Source organism: Chiloscyllium punctatum, chromosome 28 (assembly GCF_047496795.1).
Source record: "Chiloscyllium punctatum isolate Juve2018m chromosome 28, sChiPun1.3, whole genome shotgun sequence".
Taxonomy (NCBI): domain Eukaryota; kingdom Metazoa; phylum Chordata; class Chondrichthyes; order Orectolobiformes; family Hemiscylliidae; genus Chiloscyllium; species Chiloscyllium punctatum.
In genome coordinates, this window is record NC_092766.1 from 76,677,513 (window position 1) to 76,691,414 (window position 13,902).

The 13,902-nt window shown below is 43.5% G+C and overlaps 1 non-coding gene across 1 annotated transcript; it reads right to left on the reverse strand.

Annotated features, from left to right (window-relative positions):
* Nucleotides 1-9,624: 9,624 nt before the first annotated feature.
* On the reverse strand, nucleotides 9,625-9,716 carry trnar-ucu (transfer RNA arginine (anticodon UCU)). Its single transcript is given in 2 exon segments — nucleotides 9,625-9,660; nucleotides 9,680-9,716. It is a non-coding gene; the product is annotated as a tRNA-Arg (tRNA).
* Between the last annotated feature and the right edge of the window lie 4,186 nt (nucleotides 9,717-13,902).

Genomic DNA, 13,902 nt, shown 5'->3' on the forward strand with positions numbered 1-13,902 from the left:
GACCGCATGTGCCTTGCAATATTGTACAGGGCCGCAAGGTGGCTCACTGGTTATCACTGCCGCCTCACATAGCCAGAGATATGATTTCCATCCAACTGTGTCGACTGTCAGTAAGGTGCCTTATTCAGGAGCAAATGAAGAGAAAAAGGGCAAGGAGTTAAGACATAGGAGTGGAAGTAAGGCCATTCGGCCCATCGAGTCCACTCCGCCATTCAATCATGGCTGATGCGCATTTCAGCTCCACTTGCCAGCGTTCTCCCCGTAGCCCTTAATTCCTCTAGACAACAAGAACCTATCAATCTCGACCTTGAAGACATTTAGCGTCCCGGCTTCCACTGCACTCCGTGGCAATGAATTCCACAGGCCCACCACTCTCTGGCTGAACAAATGTCTCCGCATTTCCGTTCTGAAATGACCCCCTCTAATTCTAAGGCTGTGTCCACGGGTCCTAGTCTCCTCGCCTAACAGAAACAATTTTCTAGCATCCACCTTTTCAAAGCCATGTATTATTTTGTACGTCTCTATTAGATCTCCCCTTAATCTTCTAAACTCCAACGAATACAATCCCAGTATCCTCAGCCGTTCCTCATATGCTAGACCTGTCATTCCAGGGATCATCCGTGTGAATCTCCGCTGGACACGTTCCAGTGCCAGTATGTCCTTCCTGAGGTGTGGGGACCAAAACTGGACACAGTACTCCAAATGGGGCCTAACCAGAGCTTTATAAAGTCTTAGTAGTACATCTCTGCTTTTATATTCCAACCCTCTTGAGATAAGAGACAACATTGCATTCGCTTTCTTAATCACAGACTCAACCTGCATGTTTACCTTTAGAGAATCCTCGACTAGCACTCCCAGATCCCTTTGTGCTTTGGCTTTATTAAGTTTCTCACCATTTAGAAAGTAGTCCATGCTTTTATTCTTTTTGCCAAAGTGCAAGACCTCGCACTTGCTCACGTTAAATTCCATCAGCCATTTCCTGGACCACTCTCCCAACCTGTCTAGATCCTTCTGTAGCCTCCCCACTTCCTCAGTACTACCTGCCTGTCCACCTAACTTCGTATCATCGGCAAACTTCGCTAGAATGCCCCCGGTTCCCTCATCCAAATCATTAATATATAATGCGAACAGCTGTGGCCCCAGCACCGAACCCTGCGGGACACCGCTCGTCACCGGCTGTCATTCTTTTATCCCTTTTATCCCAACTCTCTGCCTTCTGTTAGATAGCCAATCCTCAATTCATCCCAGCAGCTCACCTCGAACACCATGGGCCCTCACCTTGCTCAGCAGCCTCCCGAGTGGCACCTTATCAAAGGCCTTTTGAAAGTCCAGATAGACCACATCCACTGGGTTTCCCTGGTCTAACCTACTTGTTACCTCTTCAAAAAATTCCAACAGGTTTGTCAGGCATGACCTCCCTTTACTAAATCCATGTTGACTTGTTCTAATCAGACTCTGCTCTTCCAAGAATTTAGAAACCTCATCCTTAATGATGGATTCTAGAATTTTACCAACAACCGAGGTTAAGCTGATTGGCCTATAATTTTCCATCTTTTGCCTTGATCCTTTCTTGAACAAGGGGATTACTACAGCCATCTTCCAATCATCCGCGACCTTTCCTGACTCCAGTGACTCTTGAAAGATCTCAACCAATGCCTCTGCTATTTACTCAGCAACCTCTCTCAGAACTCTAGGGTGTATCCCATCGGGGCCAGGAGATTTATCAATTTTAAGACTTTTTAACTTTTCTAGCACTATCTCTTTCGTAATGGCAACCATACTCAACTCAGCCCCGTGACACCCTTTAATTTTTGGGATATTACTCATGTCTTCCACTGTGAAAACTGATGCAAAGTACTTGTTAAGTTCTCCTGCTATTTCCTTATGTCCCATCACTAGGCTCCCTGCATCAGTTTGAAGTGGCCCAATGTCTACTTTTGCCTGTCGTTTGTTTCTTATGTACTGAAAGAAACTTTTACTATTATTTCTAATATTACTGGCTAGCCTACCTTCATATTTGATCCTCTCATTTCTTATTACACTCTTTGTTATCCTCTGTTGGCTTTTGTATCCTTCCCAATCTTCTGATTTCCCACTGTTCTTAGCCACTTTATAGGATCTCTCTTTTTCTTTAATACATTTCCTGACTTCCTTTGTCAGCCAAGGTTGTCGAATCCCTCCCCGGTTAATCTTTCTTTTCTTGGGAATGAACCTCTGTACAGTGTCCTCAATTATACCTACAAACTCCTGCCATTTTTGCTCTAGTTTCTTCCCGGTTAGCCTCTGTTTCCAGTCTATTTTAGTCAGTTCCTCTCTCATGTCCTCATAATTACCTTTATTCAACTGTAACACCATTACATCAGATTTTGCCTTCTCCCTTTCAAACTCCAGACTGAACTCTCCCATATTATGTTCGCTACTTCCTCAGGGTTCCCTTACTTTAAGATCTTTTATAGAGTCTGGTTCATTGCAAAGCACTAGGTCCAGAATAGCCTGCTCTCTTGTGGGCTCCATGACAAGCTGTTCCAAAAAGCCATCCTGTAAGCATTCCATGAATTCCCTTTCTTTAGATCCACTAGCAACATTATTTACCCAGTCCACCTGCATATTGAAGTCACCCATGATCAATGTAACCTTGCCTTTCTGACATGCCTTCTCTATTTCCCGGTACATGTTGCGTCCCTGGTCCTGACCACAGTTGTTCTGTGAGGGTTAATCCCTGGAGGATGGGTGTGCATTTGTTGCTTCGATGACTCAATTTCTGAACTGTAGGAATTCCATGTTCCCTTATTGTGTTGCTTTAGCACATGTTCAGCCAGGGGAGAAAAGTGAGGAAAAACAGTCACGACCCAATCAGTGATTAATCCATTATGCAACAACCAACTGATTCACTTTTGCCTGAACGAGCTCCCATTTTCCCTACATTGGTAAGGGTAGTAGACAGCATTAGAGCGGGTTTTCATGTGTTGTTTTGGCCCCAGCATCCTTTCGCAATATGGACTATACTGGGACAGAAGGAGATGATTAAAGACATGGATGGCGAGAACTGGAATGAAAAGACGTCAGGAAGAATTGACAGCGTTTACTTGGAAACAGAGAAATGGAAAGGAAGCCAACGATGTAGTGGGGGATAATACCATTTGAAAAGACAAAGCGGGGTTTCATGGGAAGGCGGAAAAGATGAATAGATCATGTGGCATGACACCAGGCAAAACTGAGTTGTGCCCATATGGGAGGTTTCCAGGCGATGTGAATTTGGTGAGAGTAAACAGGAGGGAAATTCCCTCATTCGGATGGATCTATATCTAGAGTATCGAACTTGAAAACCAGCGATGAATGATAAAGAGAAGTTTGGAGCTCGCAATCTTTTTCCTTCTACAGCTATTGAACCCGAAAATGATTACATTTCCTCAGGAAAAAATATTCAGCAACTGATTCTAAAATATTTGTAAAGATGCGTGCAGACACACAAGGAGTGAATTTCACCTGGACAGGGAGTCTGGGCGGCCAGGATGGGTATGCGTTAGGTGCACACTCACTAATTGGTTAACGTAATTGGAAAGAAATCTCATTCCACCTTCAACTGAGCACGACTAAGTATAGAATCAGCTGATTGCGAGGAAAGGTTGAGCAGCTTGTTCTACGTGAACTTCTATAAATTGTAAAAGAACTGAGCTGTTTGTGTTAGCTCAGCATTAAAGGGAAGCCGGGTAGCTCAGTCCGCTGCATAACTGGTTTATGCTATTAAGTGATGCCAGCAGTGTGGGATTAATTGTCACAATTGTCGCATACCCTCAGGATCCTGATCTCCTCACTCAGCTAATACTTTAGAAGATGGCGACAATCACGGTGAAATTTTACTATCGTGAGTTGGAACTGACCTGCCGATGTAATGCACCTTTATTCTTTCATCTGTTGCATTGGAAAATTTGGCTGCAATCACAGAGAAGGGAGTGAGTTCATTTGCTGCTCACTCATCTCTCCCAACCATATCTCGTGACAAGACACGAAAAAATTCCTGTTGGAATTCTGTAATCTTCATAGCAGTACTTAAATACATCTTTGTCATTTCTATTTCAGTTTTTCTGATAACAGGCAAAATGTACAATGAGATAAACATATTAATTTTTGAATTGTTTTAATGGACTGTGCGAGTTTGCAGCAAAACCAGTAAAATGAAACGAGCTAAACATCCTTTCCAGAATTTAACACAGCGCAGGCTCAGCGACATGAGAAACGTCATCGACTTCAAAAATCATCTCTGTATCTCTAGTGAGTGATGGATATTCTCTAAGGGGGTCTTTATGGCTGGTCTTAAGTTACTGAGGTAATTCATAAGGACAGAACGCTCCTCAAAATCAGATTTCTTTTGAATAAATGCTGTTTTACTCAATGTTCTTTTGCAACTTTAAAATAAATATGCTGACACACACATACATGCATGTGCGCACACACACACATATATATGTATGTATATACATATATGTACATACATATAGGTCGCACATTCGACGTGAAGAACATTCAAATGGCTGACTATCCATTCCAAATATTCTGAATTCACACACGCACACATACACACATATGCATGTATATATATGTTCTTCCTGTAGAATGTTCTTCCTGTGGAATGTGCGAGCTAAGAGTTTTCAGTAATGTCCCTGACATTTGAATTTGCGGGAAGTGCACCCAAGTCCATCTCCTTGGCAACAACCTTAGGAAGCTGGAGCTGAACATTGGATCTTTTGGGAGTCTGAGGTGAATTGAGAGAAGTTATAGGGAGGCAGTTACACTTCAGGTACAAGGAAAAGGTCGATGGGATACAGCCGGGAGACGAAAAGGGAACAGGCAGCCAGTGCAGGCATCCGCTTTGGCTGTGCCCATCTGTAAAAAGCACACCGTATGTGTTACTTTTTGGAGGGATCACCTACGAGGGGTAAACCATGTGGCACAGATCTCTGGCATAGTGTTGTCCCTGTGATCAGAAGGGGAGGGGAGAGGGGAGGAGAGCAATAGTTATTGGAGACTACATAGTGAGGGGGACAAATTGCAGTTTCTGTGGGTACAGGGCAGGCTCATGATTGATGTGATCCCTCCAAGTTACCAGGGGTGGTGATGTCTCGCAGGGTGGTTTCTGGATCCTTAAGAGGGAGGGGGAGCAGCCCGTGGTCATGTTTCACATACGCACTAACAACCAATGTAATAAAACTGATGTGGGTGCATGGCAGAAATTCAGGGATCCAGGTCAAACAGAGTTGTTCTCTCTGCTTAGTTACACATATTATAGTGATGGAAGAATAGAGAGAGAGCAGATGGAGACGTGGTTGGAAGGAGGTTGCAGGTGATAGGGATTTGGATATCTGGATAATTGGGGCTCATTCTGGAGTCGGTTGGACCTCAACAAACAGGATGTTCTTCACCTGAACCGGTAGGATACCAATATCTTGAGTGGATAATTTTCTAAAGCTCCTCAGGAGGGTTTAAACGAATTCCGCAGCAGAGTGCGAACCTGAATTTTAGCTGCAGTTTGCAGGAAGCTGTGAGTGGTTAGGACATAAATAGGTTTTTGGGTTTGGGACTGAATGCTGGCAAGGATGAAGGTGGTTTGAAGTGTATCTACTTCACCGTTAGGAGCATCTGGGATAAAGCAGGTGTCATGGGTTGTTGACTGGGACTTCAATATTGTGGCCATTTCAGAGACATGAATGGAGCACTGAAAGGAATGGTTGTTCCTGGCATCTCAGTCTCGACTTTTCATTAAGAACAGGAAAGTCGTTACAGAGAGGGAGATGTGGCATTTTTAGTAAAAGACAGTACTATGGTAGCAGAAAGGATACTTGGTGAGGACCCGATTCAATCTGCTGAACTAGAATGGGCTCAGACTAAAATCAGGTAAGTAGAGGTCACTACCAAAATGTTCTAGAGATATGGAGGAAAAAATTGCAACGATGATTCTGGATAGGAACGGAAGTAAGAGGGTAGTTGTGGTGGGGAATTTTAACTTTCCAAATATTGATTGGAAATCTTATTGTTTGAGGAGCTCTGATTGGGCAGTCTTTGTCCAATGTGTGCAGGAGCGTTTCGTGACACAGCATGCAGACACGCCAACAAGAATCAAAAACATTTTGGATTTGGTACTGCTTAATGAAGCAAGTCAACTGTTCGATTTGGAGGTAAGTGAGCACTTTGGTGCTAGTGACCACAATTCGGTATGGTTATTTAGTGATGGATATCGCTGTGCATGAGGTACCGCTGGGAGAAAGGCCAGTATGATGCGATCAGGCAAGAGTTAGAATTCACCAGATGGGAAAGTAACCGCAGGGGTTTTGCACACTTGAAGTATGGAGCTTGTTCAGAGAAGCTCTCATGCATGTCCTTGCTAAGTAAGTGTGCGTCATGCAGGGGATATGAGGTTGAGACAGAGACCAATGGTAACTCAAAAAGTTGAATTTCTTGCCAAGAGGGAGAAGGTGGCGCATGTAAACATGAAATATGAAGACTGAGTTAGGACACTTGAAAATTAAAAGCTAGCAAGGAAGGGGCAAAAGAGAGAGCTACTCAGAACGAAGAGGGGATATGAAAAGTCTTTATTAGGCAGGGTAATTTAAAACCCTGAAGCTGGTCATTTCACGAATAAAAGAATATCTAGGATATGATTCGGGCCTGTCAAGAAGAGCAGTAGGAAGTCGTCAACGGAGTCCGAGGATAGGAGAGGCGCTGAATGTATATTTTTCATCATATCTCAAATGAAAAAGACAATATTGTCGAAGTGAATTTTGAGATGCAAACTGTTAGAATAAACGAAATTGATATTCATAAATACGAATTGTTAGCAACTCTTGAACGCCTGAAAATGGATTTGTCCCCTTGGCTTGATGGGATGTATAGTAGGATTCTCTGGGAATCGTGGGAGGAGATTGCAGAACTTTTGAATACCAACTTTATTTCGTCAGTGTCTAATTGATTAGTGCGAGAAGACTCGAGTTTGCAAATATTGTCCCCTTCTTCACGAAGGGGAGTAGGGAGAACGCTGGTAATTTTAGAACAGTAGCTGTATTTCCTTGTAGGTGAAGTTTTGGGAAAGATTATGAGAGATATGACTTATGATCACCTAAGAATGAAGAAGTTGATTCGCTACAGTCAACACAACTTTTTGAATAGCAGGTTGTGCCTCGCAAACTTTTTTGAGCTCTTTGAAAAGGTCAACAAACAGGTGGATGAGAGTAAAGTGGTTAACGTGGTAGATATGATTTTCACGAAGGCACGGTCGGCTGTTGCATAAAATACAGAGACATGGGTTTGAGGGTGATTTAGCGGTTTAGATCAGTAATTGGCTCGCTGAAAGAAAAAAGCGTATTGCAGTTAATGGAAAATATTCATCCTGGTGTTCAGTCACTCATGGTGTACCACAAGGTTCCTTTCTGGGTCCACTGCTGTTTGTCACCTGAAAATATGACCTGGGTTCGGGCATGAGATGATGGATGAGCAAATTCGCAGAACACACTAAGTCGATGGATTTGTCAACAGTTCCGAAGTCTGTTGCAGGTTACAGAGGGACATGAATACTCTGTAGATCGGGGCTCAGAGGTTATTGTGGAAATGTGTGAGGTGATTTACTTTGGAATGAGCAACAAGAATAAAACGTTCTGGGCCAATTGTAATATTCTTGGAAGTTTAGATGACCAGAGCGATCTCAGCGTTCATGCATATATAACTCTGAAAGTGAACACACACCTTGATGGTTTTGTTTGCAAGGAGCACAGTGTGCTAGTTTTTTTTTGGAAGAGGGATTGAGTTTCAGGGCCAAACGATCCCTTTGCAGCTCTAGAGATTTGTCTGGTCTGGCCAAACTTGTCGATTTGCGTGAGGTTCTGTTAGCCACATTATAGGACGGATGTGAAAGCATTGGAAAGGGTGCAGACGAGATTTCCTCGGATGTTGTCTTCCGTGAAGGGAAGGTCTTACGAGGAAAGGCTGAGGGTCTTGAGGCTGTTTTTTTTTTATAGAGATAAGAAGTTTCAGAGGTGAATTAATAGAGATATAAAAGATGATCAGTGGTTTCCGTAAGGTGGACAGTGAAGGCCTTTTTCTACAAAATGGTGAAGGTTGGCACAAGGGCACATCGATGTAATTTGAGGGTGATAGATGCCGTGGTAGATGCCTTTCTCAGAGAGTAGTAAGGGTGCAGAACGCCTTGCCTTCAACAGTCGTATACTCACCAACCTTCAGGGCAAATGAAAATGATCATTGGATAAACTTACGGCTTGTAATGTCAAAATGCTGGTCAGATGGACTTCAGATTGGTATCACAGGTCGGTGAAACATTAGTGCCAAAAGCACTTCATTGCAGTGTAATATTCCGGGTTTGAACTGTTCTTCAGCTTGAAGTTACAATCATCTCTGGTCACTATCAGTGAGCAAACACCTGGCGAGAATCCAATGCACAACATTGGCAGTTCATGTACTGCCATTCTGTCATACAAGTACAGCAAGCTAACTAATTGCACCACTGGATCTGCCACCTAATGAAGACGAATGGCTCCTGATCTTACCACTGGGCCGCTCAACCGTATTACTCAATTTTTTCTGTGTATCTGAAATGAAACGCAGACCTAAAGTGGTTATACTGATAATGGATCATCGATTATGAAACATCAGCTTCAGGAAAATGGCATACATAAATGTGGTGAAAATCGGTTTTATTGAATCTTGTGTCCGTTTACCGTGGCTTCCTGCGTTGATCACAGGCAATGTTACGTGGCCATTGTACTGGGATTTTCTTTCTATCGGCTTCAAATCGTCAGACAATTCGATTCACTGATATTTCACCAACTTCCTTTCGCTTGTTCATATGACACATCGACCCACACTGCACACAACATCAACAATGTTCAGCATATTACGTGCACGAGCACGTGGCATGGTTTTTATGCACAGTGAAGATTGATTAATTTTCTGCAAGGGCAAATTAAATTCAGTTTAATTAGTATAGTCGCAAGAATCCAGAGTAAGATTCAAAATGTCAGAAATTCACGTTCATTACCTTGGCCAGAATTCCAGCCCAACAAAGGGGAAATCTGCCCTGAATCCCCAGCATCCATGCAATTGCTTGCTCCATGTGTCCACGTGGAAACCTCTGTGAAGGAACATTTAGCCTGAAGGAGAACTTGTGAGAATCCTCCGCTGTCTGATCTAAAGCTGAAAGAAGAGCTGTGTATTCCAGCTGGGAGTGAAGTAAGGTGGAGGTGAGGCCAAAATATTACTTGGCGTTTAATTCATATTGTCCTCATTTTGATTATATAAAAAAACTGGGTCAGAAATGGCACAGACACAAAGGAGTAGAAGGAGGCCATTCTTAACACCGATCCTGCCCCGCCACGTAATTTGATATCATCATGGCTGACACAACAATTTTATGTCTTTTTCCAGCCATCCACACCATCGTGTTGCCTACTGGCTAACAGATGTTTATCGATCTCTACCATAAATAGACATCGATAATGTAAATCTGTGGGAAGAAAATGTTCCGTTTCGAGACAGTTGGGTTTATGCACGAATATTACTGGTTTTGCAGATGAGCGGCAGAATCTGGTCTGACCACTTTGCAAAACTTAAATTCAATCTCGACTCTGATGGGATTCGAACCCACAGCCTTTGAATAGCAACCTGCACAGGGGTGTAGAAGTCCAACGCGCTTTCCATTGCGCCACAGAGCCGCGCCAACAGCCCACTTTACGCACACAAGTTTGCCATTGATGCATTGTGTTCTGGACACCGATCTTGCGCATGTCTGTCCATGTCACACTTTCCGGTACCTGGTGCTGATCGACTTGTGCTCTGGCTCATCAAGTGTTCGGCTATAGACTGCTCAAACGTTCTCATGACACTTACCTTTATCACATGTTCAGATAATGGTCTGCAGATAATCAATACACTATAGATGAAAGTATTCTTCCTAAATCTCCTCCTTGTCTCCTGTCTTTCAGTTATGTCACTCTGTTCCTTCCCAATACAGGCTTATCCCTGTCACACATATCTATCCTCTTCATAAAATGAGCACGTTAAACGGTTTCTCATTCAGCCTTCTCTGCGCTTATATAAATTCCCCAGCCGAGCTGGTGTACCTTCACAATGGGAGTGGTCAAGCCCTTGCCATTCTTTTCATCTCCTGTGAAATTCTCCTCCAGCAATCAGACGCTTCCAGTATCTGGTGATTACAATAGAAAAACAAAGTTCTCAGAAGAAAAGCCAAAATGTCTGAACAAAATCAGCAGCTCTTGGCCATCTCTGATGAGAAAGGAAAGTTAACGCTTCGAGTCCAATGATCCGTCTTCTGAACTGATGGGAAGGGCGGGTGGGTGAAGAGTGTGTAAGAGGGCGGACGGTTTCTAAAATGATTGAACTCGATGTTGGGTCCTAATGTTTGCATGGTCTGTCGGTAGAAAATGAGTTGCGTGTCTTCCAGCTTGTGTTGTGTCTTGAAGGAGCACTGCAGCAGACCAGAGATTGAAATGATGGTCTGGGAACACTGTGTCTCGATTAGAGTGGTGCTGGAAAAGCACAGCAGTTCAGGCAACATCCGAGGAGCAGTAAAATCGACGTTTCGGGCAACAGCCCTTCATCAGGGATACAGGCAGAGAGCCAGAAGGGTGAGAAGACATTGTAATATTGAAGTACAGGAGACTGGAAGATCGGGATAGTTTTTGTTGATTCTGGACAGAACGTAAGTGATCTCAGCTTTGTCACCGATTCTGTTTTCCTCTCCCCATTGGAGAGAGATCACCTTCTGAGCAGGAAATACAATTGCCTCGATTAAATGAAGTGCAGACAAATCTCTAGAAGATGTGACGAGAAGCTTCACAGTAAGGAGAGATATCGGAAACCAGCAGGAAATGTAACTTACAACATAGAACGTTACAATGCAGTACAGGCACTTCGGCCCTGGCTGTTGCCGCGACCTGTAAAATAATGTGATGTCCATTGTAATGGAAAATTTACATTTATTTTGAAACCAATAAAAGCACAGGGAAACAAATAAGTAAGTATCTTACGTTGCAGAGGCAAGTGTTGCAGACAGACTGAAAAAAAATGTAAAGTTAAGCCGAAATAATAGCAGACTTACAAGGCCAGGAAACTACCATATCAACAGTCAAGGAATGAGAAAAAAAACCTCCGTATCTGGAAAGTAACTCGAATGTTTCAGGCCCCTGAACTTGAGGTGTTGATAAGAAGAAGCGAATTCTAGTAAGAAGGGAAAATGTGTTATTTGTGGAAGGTGAGCTAGTTACCTTTTTGTGAGATACAGGAGCAACATATTCAGTCCTTAAATCAAGGCAGTTGAGAGAGTCGACGTCGTGGGTGCATCAGGAGTCGTGATACGAAAGAGCTTAACCGCACCCCTACTGTGTGGAACCAGTAATGGTGAAACATTCCAATTCTCATTACTATTGTCGGAAATCTGTCCTTTAAATCAGATGGCTCGCGATCATAGGCTTGCAGGTAATACGAAAAGAAGGTTTCCCAGCGCAAGCTGTAAATTACGACTCACGACCCCGATGCATGTCTATGAGTGGCGATTAAACCAGAGAACCATCAGTTCAGTAATCGATTTGCTCGCCCAGCAATCAAGTATCCTTGTTAATTCAATTAACACAGATTTTCTTGCTGGGGATATGCTGCACTGCACAGCACACATACACCGTGATGGCCCTTACAAATCATATGAGAAGGATTGTTTGAGGAGATTGGTTAAACCAGTTCAGTTAGTATTGTGCGAAGTTTATTGGAATGATCACAGATGTGCAGTCAGTTTAAAACTGTCCAAAGTATCTTTTGATGTGGAAGGCACCTTTCCTCACGTACCATTGGCGAAGGTATCCAGCGAGAAGTGGCAGGATTTGAGACGATGGGTACTGCATGCTCAAAAAAACGAAAGGTTGTGTCTTAAGCGACGATGTGCGTATCTGATTCCATGCAGATCTAAGGACAGATATGAAGAAACTAAATTGGCTCACTCAGGCAGACAGAGCAGTCCAGGTAACCCCCTCCAAGAGGGTAGCCTGTCAATTAGCTCTGGAAGATGTCTCGGACCCAACATTAAGAAGGGTCCCTACTGAGTGCAGGTCAAAAGGCAAACGTGATGTGGGGTTCATACGAAGCTGTGAACCCACAAGAATAGCCCCGAAGTCTGAGTATGTCCATGCAGAACACAGGACTCGTTAAAACCCGAGGCTGTCAAAGGATACTACTTTGAATCCCTCCTGAAGGCTTGAGTGATAATTCCCTGTGGATAATCATCGGTGAGAGCCCCCATTTTTCTGGTCAAAAAGGCAAACATTCCAGCTGAATCAGGGAAACGGAGCTTTGTTCAAGACATGCTGGTAGTGAATTATGCTGTTGTTCCGTCCGCCCCAAATGTTCCTAATCCTTGTACTCTATTAGTTCAAATTCCACCTGACAGTAAATGGTTCTCTGCTATGGATTTAGCAAATGTCTTCTTTAGTGTACCAGTACACCCAGAAAGTCACTTCTGGTTCACTTTTCCACTCAAAGGCAAATCATGTACATTCAAGCAACTTTGGCAAGCTTACTGTGAGTCCCCCACCATAATTAATGGGGCTCGATGCTGGAGTCTGGAGATCCTTGTTTTAACTCAGGGGTCAGCGATTCTGCAGTATGTACACGAATGCTTAACAGCAGCACCAACAGAGGAACAATGTGAGAAAGATACGCTTGCGTTGCTCTGCCATCTAGCCAGGAATGGGCACAAAGATATTTTCGCAAAATTACAATTTTTGCAACAACAGGGGAAGTTCTTAGGTCATTTCTTTCTGAACAAGGGAAGGCCATTGGTCAAACAAAGTTCAAGCAATCCAGCAATTTCCAAAGCCTCACACGAAGAAACAATGGCTATTCTTTTTGGTCATGCGCTCCTACCGTAGAATTTTTATCCCACATTACACAACCCTTGAGGCCCGGCTAAATGAAATTTTCAATGGCTAAGAGTTGCAGAACAAGAGACCGTAGCAGTTGAATTGTAAATGGCGCTCCAAACCACACCTAAACTGGGGATTCCGAATCCAGCAAGCCTTTTATACAAACGGTGGATGCATGACATCTGTGATGATGCAGGATAATGTGGGAAAATTGAGGCAGGTAGCTTACATTTTGCTTAAACTTAGACCCCGTAGCGGCAGGATTGCCTATATGCCTGCGAGTCGTGGCTGCAGCTGAAAAGGTTTGTTGTAGCGTCCGGGGACACAGTCGGCTTTGGAGAATTAACCCTACTGTTCCCACATGCATCCTTACTGTGTTCCGAGCAAAACACAGCACACATGTCGGCTCAGAAACAATACTGTGCTATTGGAGATGCCTAACATTACAATAACGAGATGTAACGTCCGTAATGCTGCTTGCCTTATCGCTGCAACAGGAGAGGGAGACCCACATGAGGGTATCACTGTAACTAATAAAATTTGCAACCCAGATCAGACGTGCAGGATTCACAAAATCAGAATCAGGATATGGCTTTTTTTGTGAAAAGGTCAGCATTCAGGAGCAAACGTACAGGTCAGACTTGTGTTTGGTATGCTGTAGTAACGACCCATGAGGCAGTCAAAGCGGAATCACTCCATTGTCATCTCTCAACTCAAGCAGTAGAACTGATTGCCTTGACTGAGGCATGTAAATTGGCTGAGTGAAGGATAGTGAATATTTACACCAACTGCGAATATGCATACGGGGTTGTACATAACTGTGGAACTCTGTGGAAACACAGGGGCTTCTTGACCTACTCTGGAAAGCCCAAAATACACCGTGGCCTGACTTCTGACCTTCTGGAAGCGGTCCTACCGCCTAAATCATTTCCTATCTGTAGATGTGAAGCCCACACAAAAAAAGTAC